This window comes from Alosa sapidissima, chromosome 17 (assembly GCF_018492685.1).
Source record: "Alosa sapidissima isolate fAloSap1 chromosome 17, fAloSap1.pri, whole genome shotgun sequence".
Lineage (NCBI taxonomy): Eukaryota > Metazoa > Chordata > Actinopteri > Clupeiformes > Clupeidae > Alosa > Alosa sapidissima.
Window position 1 is genome coordinate 17362658 of NC_055973.1, and position 12548 is coordinate 17375205.

Genomic DNA, 12548 nt, shown 5'->3' on the forward strand with positions numbered 1-12548 from the left:
GAGGAGGGCACCAAGTTCATTAGATCTTCCAGCACATAGACCCTCTAACATCCTAATTAGTCACCTACTTAAACAAAACACTTTTGGTGGTCTCTTTCATCTCAACTGCAAAAGATGAAGGAATTTAGAAATGAGCTTTTTCTAAGAAAAAGTGAAAACGATTGTATGCTGTTGGAATTCATTACCAGTTTTTAGTTTTTCCATTAAGCTTTGTATTTGATGTTTACCAGTCAAAGTAGAAACTATCAGAACACAAATATTCCTTTCACTAATTAGCCTCTGAAATACATTTAATTAATTTTAACCACTTAAAGCCATTTTTCCAGTATCATGTTTAGCTGTTTTCTTTTTAGCTGTTAGTTTGAGAGAATGTATAACAAAAACATTCTAACAGTCCAAACAGTTACTCCTAAATATTTTTTTTGTTTTTTTAAAAAACAACAAAACAAATATTTTGCCGTTAATGTTGTAAGCTTTCGTAGCCCTTAACTCAGGGTTGCAAAAAAGTCTGAAGTTCCATTTAAGTTCACCCACAAGCCAAATGTGGAATATGTGAAGATTCACCATTTTGCACATGATACTGTGTGATTGAGACATGTGGTCAGTCAGTGACATGTCCCCTCACCTTATATGGAGGACACATATGGGTCCACATGGAAACAACATGCAGGAATCATTACGTAATGCAGTGGTTCTTAAACTTTTTGTCTGGCGACCCCTCAAAAAACATGGGCCAAGTCTCGCGACCCCCTTCTCTCTAACCGACGGAGTTTGGTTTCGAAATGTTGTGAGATTGGAAGCAGAGGCAGAAAATGTCTTCTCTCATAGGTAGGCTATGTCAACATGAAAGGCATTATGTCAAGACAAAAATGTCTTTAATCCAGACTGCAAATCATTTTGTGACCCCTCCAATATTTTTGGGGACCCCCCTGGGGGTCCCGACCCCCAGTTTGAGAACCACTGACGTAATGTATTAGGGGATTTAGCCAATACATCAGCCAAACAAACACTGGTGCAAGTGTATGTATGATAGCCATATAATATGACTACATGTAAAAACACACAGAGAGCGTTTGATATTTTATTGAGCACCAGAACCACACTGAAGGCTTGAGCACACAGACTCGTTGGTATTCTCCCTGTGTTTTCAGTCCAGCCTGTGTGCATGTCTGGATGTGTGTGTGTGTGTGTGTGTGTGTGTATATGTGTGTTTGTGTGTGTGTGTGTGTGTGTGTGTGTTTGTGTGTGTGTATGTGTGTATATGTGTGTGCATGCATGAACGCTGATGTGTTTCTCTTTTTGTGTGTGGCGAGAACACTCCTTCCTGCTCTTGCCCAGGCAACTCTTCCAAACATGGAGCACTTCTCTGACTACAGCGAATCTCGCTGGCAGGTCAGACGCACATCGCCCTGACGTGCAAATGATATTCAGTGCATTAGCTCACCCTTGAAAGGCTTCATTTGGGGACTCTCTTAGCCAGTCTGCCTGTGTATGCAGGCCTGAGTCTGGTGGTGGTGGTGGTGATGATGGTGGTGGTGGTGGAGGTGTGCAGCCGCTGCTGCTGCTGCTGTTGCTGCCTGCTGGCTGCTGTTTATTTATGAGTTCCTCCAGGTTCAGCCTCTTTAATCATTCATGAGGAAGAAGCAGACCGCCAAGTCAGATGTTCTCTGTACCTCTGCACCCTGTAAGCAGCGAAGAAGGAGATAAATAAATAAATAAACAAATAAATAAATAAGCAGTGCCCAGGCCAGTCACCAAACTGAACTCATGTTAATGTTCACAGAAATGATTTACAATCAATAAGTCATACCTGAGCTGATTCCCTGTTTTTATTTATTTATTTATTCAGTTAATGGTTTTCAATGTGTTGTCTATCATTCATTATTTTCATGTTTTTGGGTATTTGTTTGGTGTTATTTATTCATTGCAGTATATGTTTATACATCTGAATTCTACATTTAATTTTTATTGTGATCAAAGGCTAATCATGACTGAGGAACGGCCATGGGCAGGGCAGGAACCCATCTGCTCTGGTCTCTGTACTCCTGTTTCTGTTTTTTAAGCTGATTATTAATCTGTTCACTGAATAATTACTTGACCTGAGTGCAGTCCCGAGCTCTTGCCCTGATAACCCTTAAAAATAATGACGTCTGCAGCCCAGCACCCTCTCCCTGCAATCGGCATTTGTTCAACAGCACAGTTTCCACAGCCCATTTGGAGCAGTAACTGGGGAAGCAAATTGCAGCCAACGCTGAATAAATTGAAATGTTCCTTGTAGATGTAGATAAAGGTCAATAGCAAGGAAACACAGAGTGGAAATCAGACTCGTAAATCAGCTAGCTTAAAAGTTCAAATTAAAGTGGTAAAACATATTAACAGAGGGGGGCATGGCAAACATTACAAATATGTAGAGTAATAAAAAAAGAAAACTTGATTAGCGGGAAATAATGTAGTCACTGTTCCCTCGTGAAATCTCTAAATGAAGGTGTGTGACCCCCAGAGCACAGCAAGAGAATGGAATTTAAGAAACAGAAAGTGCGAGAAAAGTTTTTTTTTTTTTTTAAGCAAGGCTGCCTGGCTGCCTGGAGAATGTGCTTCATTGTACTCTCAGAGAAATGGCTTACTCTCAGTAACTGTCAGCCATTCTTGAGGTGTATAGTTTAAATTTGTCTAATTTAAATAACATTTTCATTAAAATTTAAACTTTTGGAAAATACACACTCTCCACTAATAAATTAAATCCTATTCATTGACTTTTTAGTTGAATCAAAACCGTCTTCAGTGAATAAGTCTTTTCCCATCATTACAACTACTTTTCGAACACTTGGCTGTAAAAAGCAGTTACAGTATCTGCATATTTGGAGTAACAAGATATACTCTACACTGTACAGTAATTGATTTTATGAATGAATAAAACGCCATTTCATCACACTTGCCTACAGTAAGTAGTTGTCTAATTTATTTGGTGTTTTCATTATGAGAGTGAACCTGTGTATCACATCTGACATGAAGCCCAGTGAAAATGCCCGGCCACAATGAGCCCCAGTTACAACTGACCATTTAGATTCCCCATGGAAGAATGAGTTTTTAAATTATCATAATGACAGGACAGGTCTACGTTTAGACTCAAGTGAGGGAGAGTCTTGATGCAGGGCTCGCAACTCCTGCACTATTACATAAATACACAGGGTGGTGTAAATATAAACAGAGTGGGAAGTGTGGATGACTGAAATACCTGTGGTGGACAGATGAAATTACATCTTCAGCATCTTCTCTATATTTACCCCTGGAGAGTTTATTTCTGACGTGTGTTAATGTTGTATAATCCACAACACACCTCAGTGGTATACAACTATGGGAAATCCAGTTATTTTTGATAGTCTGCAAATTTGCAAGAACATGCGACCACAAGCAAAGATGGGCAGACACACTCAGCCATTTCGCTCACTCTTTCCTGAACACACACACACGGACAGAGAGAGAGAGAGAGAGAGAGAGAGAGAGAGAGACATGGCACACACACAGAGCCCTGTCTGAGTCTGAATTTATGGCAGTAAACATGTGGTCTGTTTTGGGGGAAGACCTCCAGAAAGAGCGGGCGAGATAGAGATCCCTCTCAGCACATGCTGAGCTCTTAAGCCTGGTGGAGAACAGCACCCCCACCCCCCGTCACCCCCCAATAACAGCGAGCCTGTGCCTTGTAATCATAGGAGAATTTCGTTGAGCTGCTTCCGCTCTGCGAAGACAAGCTTTGACAAATGGGAGGCACAGCTGCACACAGAAGTTTTGGAAATATTTCTTGGGAGGCAGCGTTGCCAACTTCCTGGGGATAAAAAGGAAAGGGAGCCCTTCCAGGCAGTGAGAGCATCTGTGCCACGGCACTTAGTGCAGTCCGAGCGCTTGCTCGCTCTCTCTCCCTCTCGCTCTCTGTCTCTCCCTCTCTCCCTCCCTCAATCCCTCCAGAGCTCACTCCAACAAACAAACGGCACAGTGGACTGCCATCAGCCCCTTCATCCAATTTGCCTCCATCCAAATGGTTCTTCTCACTGCAGCAGTACGGCTATATCAAGAGACAGTGAAACTATGGGCATAGTAGACAAATGGTGAGGTTTCAAGGAGGAGAAATGTAAACAACATGGAAGAAAAAAAAAAAGTTTCAAATAGATATGTGTAGAAGAAGATCTGGGAAGACAATAGAGACAGAGGCAGACACACAAGCCCGAAAGACAGCGCATGTTTGTATAGTCACACAGGAACGTCACCGAGGTCACGGCGGCTCCATTTGTGGCACCGTGGCAACGGACGACTGATTAGAGGTAAGATGGATTGGGGATTCAGGAGGTCAGCGGAGTTTGTGTGTTTACTTTCTGTGTTTGCCGTGGAGGGGCCCAGCTTTTCTCTTTTCTCTTTTTTTCAGATGCCATCTGCATGGCACTCCGAGTAGGACACATTGTCCGACCGTGCAGTCGCAGTGAGTGATCACCCTGTCGAAGCGTTAATTACAAAACCATTTCAACTTCCCACAGTGCTTTTCTCCTAAGGTTTAAAGTTCTACTCCGCGTGCCAAGGAAAACAGACTGTAATGGACATTTTCTGGCCGAGCAATTATGTGAAACGCCACTGCCCTCCAGTTTTTTTGTTTGTGACGGTTTTGTGGCACAGAAACCTCTGGTCTGGGGAAAAGTGCAAAAGTTCAGGCCAGCTTTCGTCTGCTGATTTGTTTTTACTTGTCCAAGCGCTCCAAAATATCTCTGTATCTCCCCATAACAGCCCCCTCAATTGTACAGAACTGCCCAGTTAAATGTTAACTTTTATGGCAACACACACTTAAAGACATGACATGATATATTCTTTTGACCACTTTATGGTGTGAATTAGTGGTTTGATGTCTTTTTTCTTTGTTTTGTTTTGTTTGGGTTTTTTGAAAGGTTGTCAGCTGGAGCTGCGCTACGTCGTGATGAGAATGATAAGGGCCTGACGAGGAAACCGCGGCCGTTATATAGCCTATATATATAAACGTCCATATAGTAGATCTCATAATGTAGAACTCGTTTTAGTGCGTCTTCTGTTTTGTGTGCTGTGCACTTCAAGTCAGACATTTAAATGCAAAAGAAGATATTCATAAACATTTCAATAGAGTATATTGATGCACATTCTTTGTATATTGCAAAGGAACCATCTGTTTACATTGCCTGCTCTATATGCCATTTTCCCAGCAATTGCATTAATCCCTCGACGATGGTGAGTTTGTTTTGACTTGATAAAGTTTGGATGACTTCCCCCAACCCACCCTCAGTCCCAAGAATGATGTCTTTCTGAAGGAGACCAAATAATCCCCTGCATTTATTGGCACCGAGACTCTCTCCATTTTGTCCGATTTTCTCCCAACAGACTGTTCCACTGTTCTCACATAGATTGATTTACAGGCCCGCTGCCAAATGTGCAGTCCCCCTCTCTCACTCCGAGGCATTTGGACATGATGCCCAACTCAACATTTGGCCATACATTTTCAGCTCCATTTCACAGCGAGATAAGAATGGAGCAATTTGTTATCTGCACATTCGGACCAAATTAAGTAAATACGTAATTTATTTATATAACTAATTTTGAATAACACAGGAATGAGTTTCAGAAAAGATTCTAAATTTAGATTAACTCTGTCTACAATAAAGGCTAAAGAAAATATTGAAAAGGTGTCAGAATTTGCAGGTCATTAAGAAACGTTGTATAAAGGCTACTTGGCTATTTTGAGGGTGTCTGGTCCACCCTTCTTTGGCCTGCATATCTCAGTGCTGCTGAGAGATTTCACACCCGCTGTGTGGTTTCTCAAGTGTTAACTGTTAACACGATGGGGCCTGGGAAACTGGCTTTTTCAAACATCCCTAAAATTCGAGAACACTGAGCTCTGTGTGGCTCCCAGGGAGCTGGAAAGTGCTTTCGCTGCATCCTCGTAAAAACACACAAAACTCAACTGTCTGTCATTCCTGCTGCCTAATCGAATCACTAGGAATAATTGTGGCCAAAGTTGCTGTTGTTGCTGTTGTTGTTGTTGTCGTGCTCCTGTTGTTGTGTCTGAGGCATCTGAGCATGCCCACAGGAGCTGCTGGGTGAGTATCCGGGGAGAGGTGGCTGCTAGACTGCCTGCTCATTAGTGCTCGCTGCTCGCCAGAGCCCCAATCTGCCTCGTTTGCATACCGAAGCAAATAGGAAGTGAAGGTGACTCACAGGCAGAGAGGCGAGGCGAGGATGCTGCAGCCACGAGCACCTGACGACCGCCTCCAGCACAGGATGGTTTGATTGCGGGGTGAGCAACAAAAACAGGAGCAACCTGGAGAAGGATGGGATGGCAAGTGAAAAAATGATTGTTCTGTGCTTATTATGAAGTGCATCACTACGTGGGCTAATCGCAATGCAGCGTACACCAATGTAAGCTCTTCCACCAATCCTTATGCATCCCTGAGCTTCTGCATCCCTTCTGCATCCCTGAGCTTCTGCTGCCCCAAGAAGGATCTAACTGTGACAGTGTACAACTTCATGTATTAATACATGTTTAATAACAGACAGAGGGGTGATGTGGCAATGGAGCTGTTTGTCTGCCTTAGGATGGTGAAAATGTCCTGCAGCAAGTTGATAGCTTACGAGGGTCACAGTCAAGTGGTCAATTCCTCATCAGGTTATGTGGAGTGGACTGGAGAAATGCAGTATCTCATGGTCTTGATCTTAGAATTCTGAGTTCCTTACATATTTATAATCATGTTTGTATGATAATCCCAAACATGTTATGTAAGGGATAACGGCCGCCGAGGTATCCTGTTATACGGAATTAATGGACGAGGGCGGGTGGCAAAAAACTTGCCTCCGCCCGAGTCCATTAATTCCGTATAACTGGACACACCTTGAAGGCCATTATCCCGCTTATCACCCGGTTGCCACTGTAAAGCAAAGGAAACACGCGGTTCCGTTTAAAAAGAAGCTCAAGGGCCCCAGCTGTGGCGCAACTGGCTGGGGCACCTGCACCGTACGCCGGTGACCCGGGTTCGATTCCCGCCCCGTGGTCCTTTCCGGATCCCACTCCGACTCTCTCTCCCACTCACTTCCTGTCATTCTCCACTGTCACTATCAAATTAAAGGCATAAAAAACCCAAAAAAAAGAAAAAAGAAGCTCAAGTTCAGCTTGTTGTACAACTTCCGATAGCATGGACAGTTAGCTTGTTTACAGTTGATTCCATTGTTGCGAAGCCTGCAACCGTAGTCCTACTATGGTTGTTATAGTTACCATTCATAAGCATTGATATGGAACGTTGTCCTGTTATTCAGAATTAAAGGCAACCCCGCCAGCCAATCAAAAAAGAGTATTTCTTCTCTCTATTGTGCTATTTACATGCACATAACTGAGAAGACTGCTCAGAACTCAGAAACATACTCCTTGTCCACACACACACAGAAGTCGTGTGTGACACATGCTCTTCCATGTGGAGATGGCATATTAAGCCCATGAGAGGAGTGAAATGGACGGCCCATTAGGCACTGGCCATGTATGTTGACCTTATGCAGGCCACACTATCATGCGCGTATTAATATTTCAGCATGCTGCTTACCTGGCTGCAGGCAACACTATCCCCAGCCCCAACACCCCCCACACAAGGCAGTCTACAGAACAACATCTCCATACAAACCAGGCCTTGTGCGATGAGGAGGACAAAACAGAAAAAAGATGGGGAAAGTGTTGGCAAAAAGGATGAATCTAAAGTAGCATAATGACATTGCTGCACTGCTTCCCTCTTTTGAAGAAAACCATGAAATTAATGGGTTCGGATAGGTTGGATGTTACAACAGTCCACAATGCAAAACCAGACAGAGATTTTTGCAGATGTTCCTCAAATAAATCATTACATAATTAATGGCAAGAATGGGAGGCACCACTCTTACATACATCAAAGCTAGTCTGTGTGGTAGACACACAATTCAGAGAGGGCCCAACACAACACCTGAGCTTCCACAGCACTGAAGGCTGTATGAAATAAAAGTTTCAGAGTATTTCAGGAGTTATACATATTTCTTTTCCCACCATTTCCCTCTCAATTTGTTCTTTTCTTTCTCTAAATCTAAATCTAAAATGGGGGTGGTGGTAGTGTAGTGGTTAAGGAGCTGGGCTAGCGTGCAGTAGCCTGAAAGTTGTCGGTTCAATTCCCGGCTTCCACCGCTGTGCCCTTGAGCAAGGCACTTAACCCCAAGTTGCTCCGGGGACAATGTGATCCCTTGTAATAGCTGACATATGTAAGTCACTTTGGTCAAGAAGTGTCTGCTAAATGTAATGTAATGTAATGTAAATCTGTATCTCAGTCAACCTACTTGCTCACCCAAGGATGAAGGTAACAACTGTTTCCAGTTGAGTTTACCAAGGTATGTTTTTCATTTGTACCCAAATGTTAATTAGTAGCCTACCTTTAATTACATCTATGTTGTAATATTTAATATTTCAGTGAATAATCATTGTAATTTGCCGCTGATCTATTAAATGAGGGCCATGTCTTGTTTAGTTTTGGCATACCTGGAGTGAATAATTCATTAACTGTAGTTATTAGCTATTCACTCCTAGACGATAAATGTTTAATACGCGACGGATGGTAGCTTCCTGTGGGTGTTTTCCTGGAAGACAAACCTCTCTGGTTTATTCCTGAATGCCAGTTACAACAGCGGCAACCTTTTTAAATCTGTCTCTAAGATGTGTAAACAATCATTAAGGCAGAGAAGTCTGCGTTCATCCCTTACAGGAGCTTCATAGGAGATGAACACATCGCCAGTTCCCCGACACACACACACACACACACACACAAAACTCTTTGCACAAGCACAAGCACTCAGGAGGCGAGAAGTGCGGGACAAGCTTTTCTTAGGCAGAATCAGTGTGTGCCTACATGGGAAATTCTGTGTTCCCACATACACACATGTAAACAAAAAATACCTTTTCACACACTCTCTCTCTCTCACACACACACACACACACACACACATTCTTCCTGTCTTTCGTTTTGTTGGTGCTTGCAGCGAGGGATCTACTTATCCTGATGATAATGTACTTTTTTGCCCCCCCCGAGTGGAGCTACTGCTGCCGTTTTTTATAGAAAAAAAGAAAAGTGCAGGATAGCTGGGCTTCTTAATTAGCGCAGCGCTTTGAAAGGGCCTCGCTTCCCGCCATGGCAGGTTGGCAGCACCTGATTAGCGAGGGAGTGCCGAGAAATAGCATACGCGCACGAGTACAAAAAGTTTCCCAAAATAAAGGGTGAGAGACATGCAGACGCTCCTGGGCTTCTCTCCTTCTTCCTGCACACAGAGGGGTGAGGAGATGGGGTTTGCATATTTGCCTTTTTTTAACCTGACAAATTAGAGAAAGAACCAGATAGAGCACAGTACTGTACGTCATGTTTGCTTCACCAGCAATACTTTGAACAAAAGACACATAGCCTGTACCTACATTATTACTCACACAATGTTATTTTGTTTGCTAGTTTGTTATCCAAATAACTAAAAAAAAAGGTCACCATCGTCTATTTTGACTCCACCAGAATATTTTGTCATGTTCTGCATTGTTCTGAGTTGAAGTCATCCAGTCTGCCAAGATCCTCATCTCTGGAGTCTGCAAGTGGTGGGGATGAGCATGCAATTAGTCTGAATCCAGAGGGAATGATGTCCAGGACCACCCTGGCTAGGTTTCCTGATGCTAGCTCATCTGAGACAGAGATTGCTGAAACAGCCTGTAATGTTACATCTGTTATGGTTCAGTACAATCCAGTTATGGGTGTTCAGAGCTGTGTTTGTTGTTTTTTGTTGTTGTTTTGTTTTGTTTTTCTCAAATTGCTCAAAATGTCATTAGTATGTTTAGTTATAAATACCACCCACTTGGATTACTCATCCAGTGTTCCCATGCTCCATGCTAAAACCAAAACCGCTCTCATAAAGTTGTTTCTTTTGGTTTCAAATTCCCCAAGATATCTGATTCAGCGGCATGGCACAAACTGTGCTTTTCGCCGATGGAATATTATCTGCATGGGAGAGGTCCGCCATCTTGACCCTGTGCCACAGACAGATGGGGACCACCAGAGAGAGAGCAGGGCGCAGGACGTGTTGCCCCGATCAGTGTGTCCCGAAGCAGGCCTGTGTGGACATCTGTCCCAATCCCCAGACAGGTGACCAGCAGCCATCCACCACATCTATTAAATATGTATGAAAGCCGGGTTAGGCCTGAAACAGACAGAGTTTTAGGGTGCAAAATTAAATCAGGGGAGGAGAAAGAGATAGAGCGACAGTGAGAGAAAAAGAAAGGGAAGAAATGGTACGGCTAATCAATAATTCGATCCAGCAGCGCTTGCGCACTCATTCATTATACATATCTTTTCATGCAGTCAATTTTATGCATTCGTATTCCACCCCGAGTGACACCGCCTGAAAATCAGGCATATTTAAGAAATAGATTTCAAAAATTTAAATAGCGCTGCTTGCCTGGAGGTCTATTCCCCCTCTATTCTTCCTGCGTGGCCTTTATCCATATCTGTCAAGAGGAATATCATGAAGCATTTATGATTTCCCCCTCTTCCTGTCCAATCTAATATGAGCAATTATAATCCACAATGACATACACCCACACAAACTCATATGGGGCCTCTCCCCCCTGACGCACAAACATCCATGAATGCATGCACTCCACCTGCTGAAATAAGAGTACAACCTTAACATTCACAATCATGTAACATTCTTCCTCATTATTCTCCATACATATCATGCGTTTTGCCCCAGATGGTCCTGTTCCTCCATTAGCACTCTAATTAAGCGAGAGTACCTGACTGGGGCCTTGCACATAATTGACCTGCACTAGAGTTAAGCGCGGGGGAGCCAAGGGCACGGGCGACTAATGTAAGGAAAATCCAGTACCTGGGGAAAAGGGCAGCATTCAGCCTAATCCCCTGGCCTGCAGGCTGCAGACTTAATGACTGCACTGTGGGGACCCGGTGTTAGCACTACGGGGACATGAGGGCCATTGTCCACACTAGGCCTGTTTTTTTTTTTTTTTTTTAATGGAGGCCACGCAACATGTGAGGCCCTTGCTCCTTTCCAACCCTAGCCAGCCCACAGTCATACATATCACCCTCATCTCCCCACCCTTCGCTCTTGCCAGGGACTGCCTACCAGCTTTATCTCTGCTGATGGAACGGCTTGAGGTTTAAGGCCTTGCATAATAGGTGAAGGCAATTTAGCTTAATCTGCACAAAGACAATGGCAGGTTTGCGGGTGTTGAAACTGTGGTAAATGTGTTTAAACAGAAGTAACTGATTAGCCTGACTGAGTTTTTAATGTCAGCCTCCACACACAAGGAACTCATATTTTTACACCCTAGCCCTGCAGCTGTTTCAGTTGGGTTAGGTGAGTGTAGTTTCAAAGAAATATGTCACAGATTTTTACACTAGTCATACAGCATGTAAAAATAGTTTATTTGATGTCTTCGTACATGACATACACCTACACATCTGCACTTTCCTGAAAAGAAGCACTCATTTTTGTTATTTGTTTCCACATCCAAATGATTTGAAAGAAGATTATAATTGGTTGGCCATGAATGAAGCTGTATGTAAGAAACATTATGTCTTAACTGTAGAGAGTTACTATAATTCCAGCCCATCTTTGTCTCATCAAGCTTATCCAATCTGATTTGATAATGTCTGCATGCTATTTCTTTATCCTATTTCAGATGGGGTTTTTCCCCTTTGGCTGACAAGACAAATTACCAGTCAAATTGATCTACCATTTGTCTCTTAAGTATTTAGTGTGTGATATGGGGTGGTTTAGTTCATGCAGTCAGAAAATAAAGTGGTAATATATTGCTTGTGAACAGTTTGGCTTGTGCAGCACTGTTGAAGCAAAACTTTCAATCAGTTTTCCTACGTAAGGCCTGGCCGTGTCTTCACACTCATGTTCCACAAAAGTGTAACACAACCTGACATGTTGTAGGTGACAGGATCAGGTAACATTGACATGGGAAGCCATGTTAAGTCATATTTGTGGCATGTGGAATGTGTGGCTGTGGCTGTGAAATACCTTCGTACTGAGAACTGATGCCAGAGAAGTAGTGTGGCACTTGTCCTTCGATCCAAAGCCAGAAACACTGTTTAGGAGTTTATAGAAGGGGAGGGAACATGATGACTCACTTCAGGCAAAGTGTTGTTCTGTTTGTATAGATCAAAAAGATACTGGATTAATTGCACTTATTCGTTACATATATTTCCTTCTCCATTTATTGATTAGGGTTATTCATTGAACACAGGATATCACTCCCCGGATGTCAGTCTGGTTTTCATTTGAGGGAGTGTTTAACTGCATCTGGTGAAGGTGGTTAATGTTTAAGTAAGGTGATTAGGCAGCCGGTAATGACTCTAAATGTAAATGCAGCCCTGGGCTCGTCCAGCACTCGACCGTGACTGCCCTGGCTGGACGAGCACGTAGCACACCACAGCTATGGCAGGAATGTAGAGGTCAGCTTCATAATTAACCTCTCT

The 12548-nt window shown here is 43.1% G+C and overlaps 1 long non-coding RNA gene across 1 annotated transcript; it reads left to right on the forward strand.

Moving 5' to 3' along the window:
* The first annotated feature begins 3882 nt into the window (after window positions 1-3882).
* LOC121688521 lies at window positions 3883-5285 on the forward strand. The gene is made up of 2 exons (XR_006024616.1): window positions 3883-4316; window positions 4418-5285. It is a non-coding gene; the product is annotated as an uncharacterized LOC121688521 (long non-coding RNA).
* Window positions 5286-12548: the final 7263 nt, after the last annotated feature.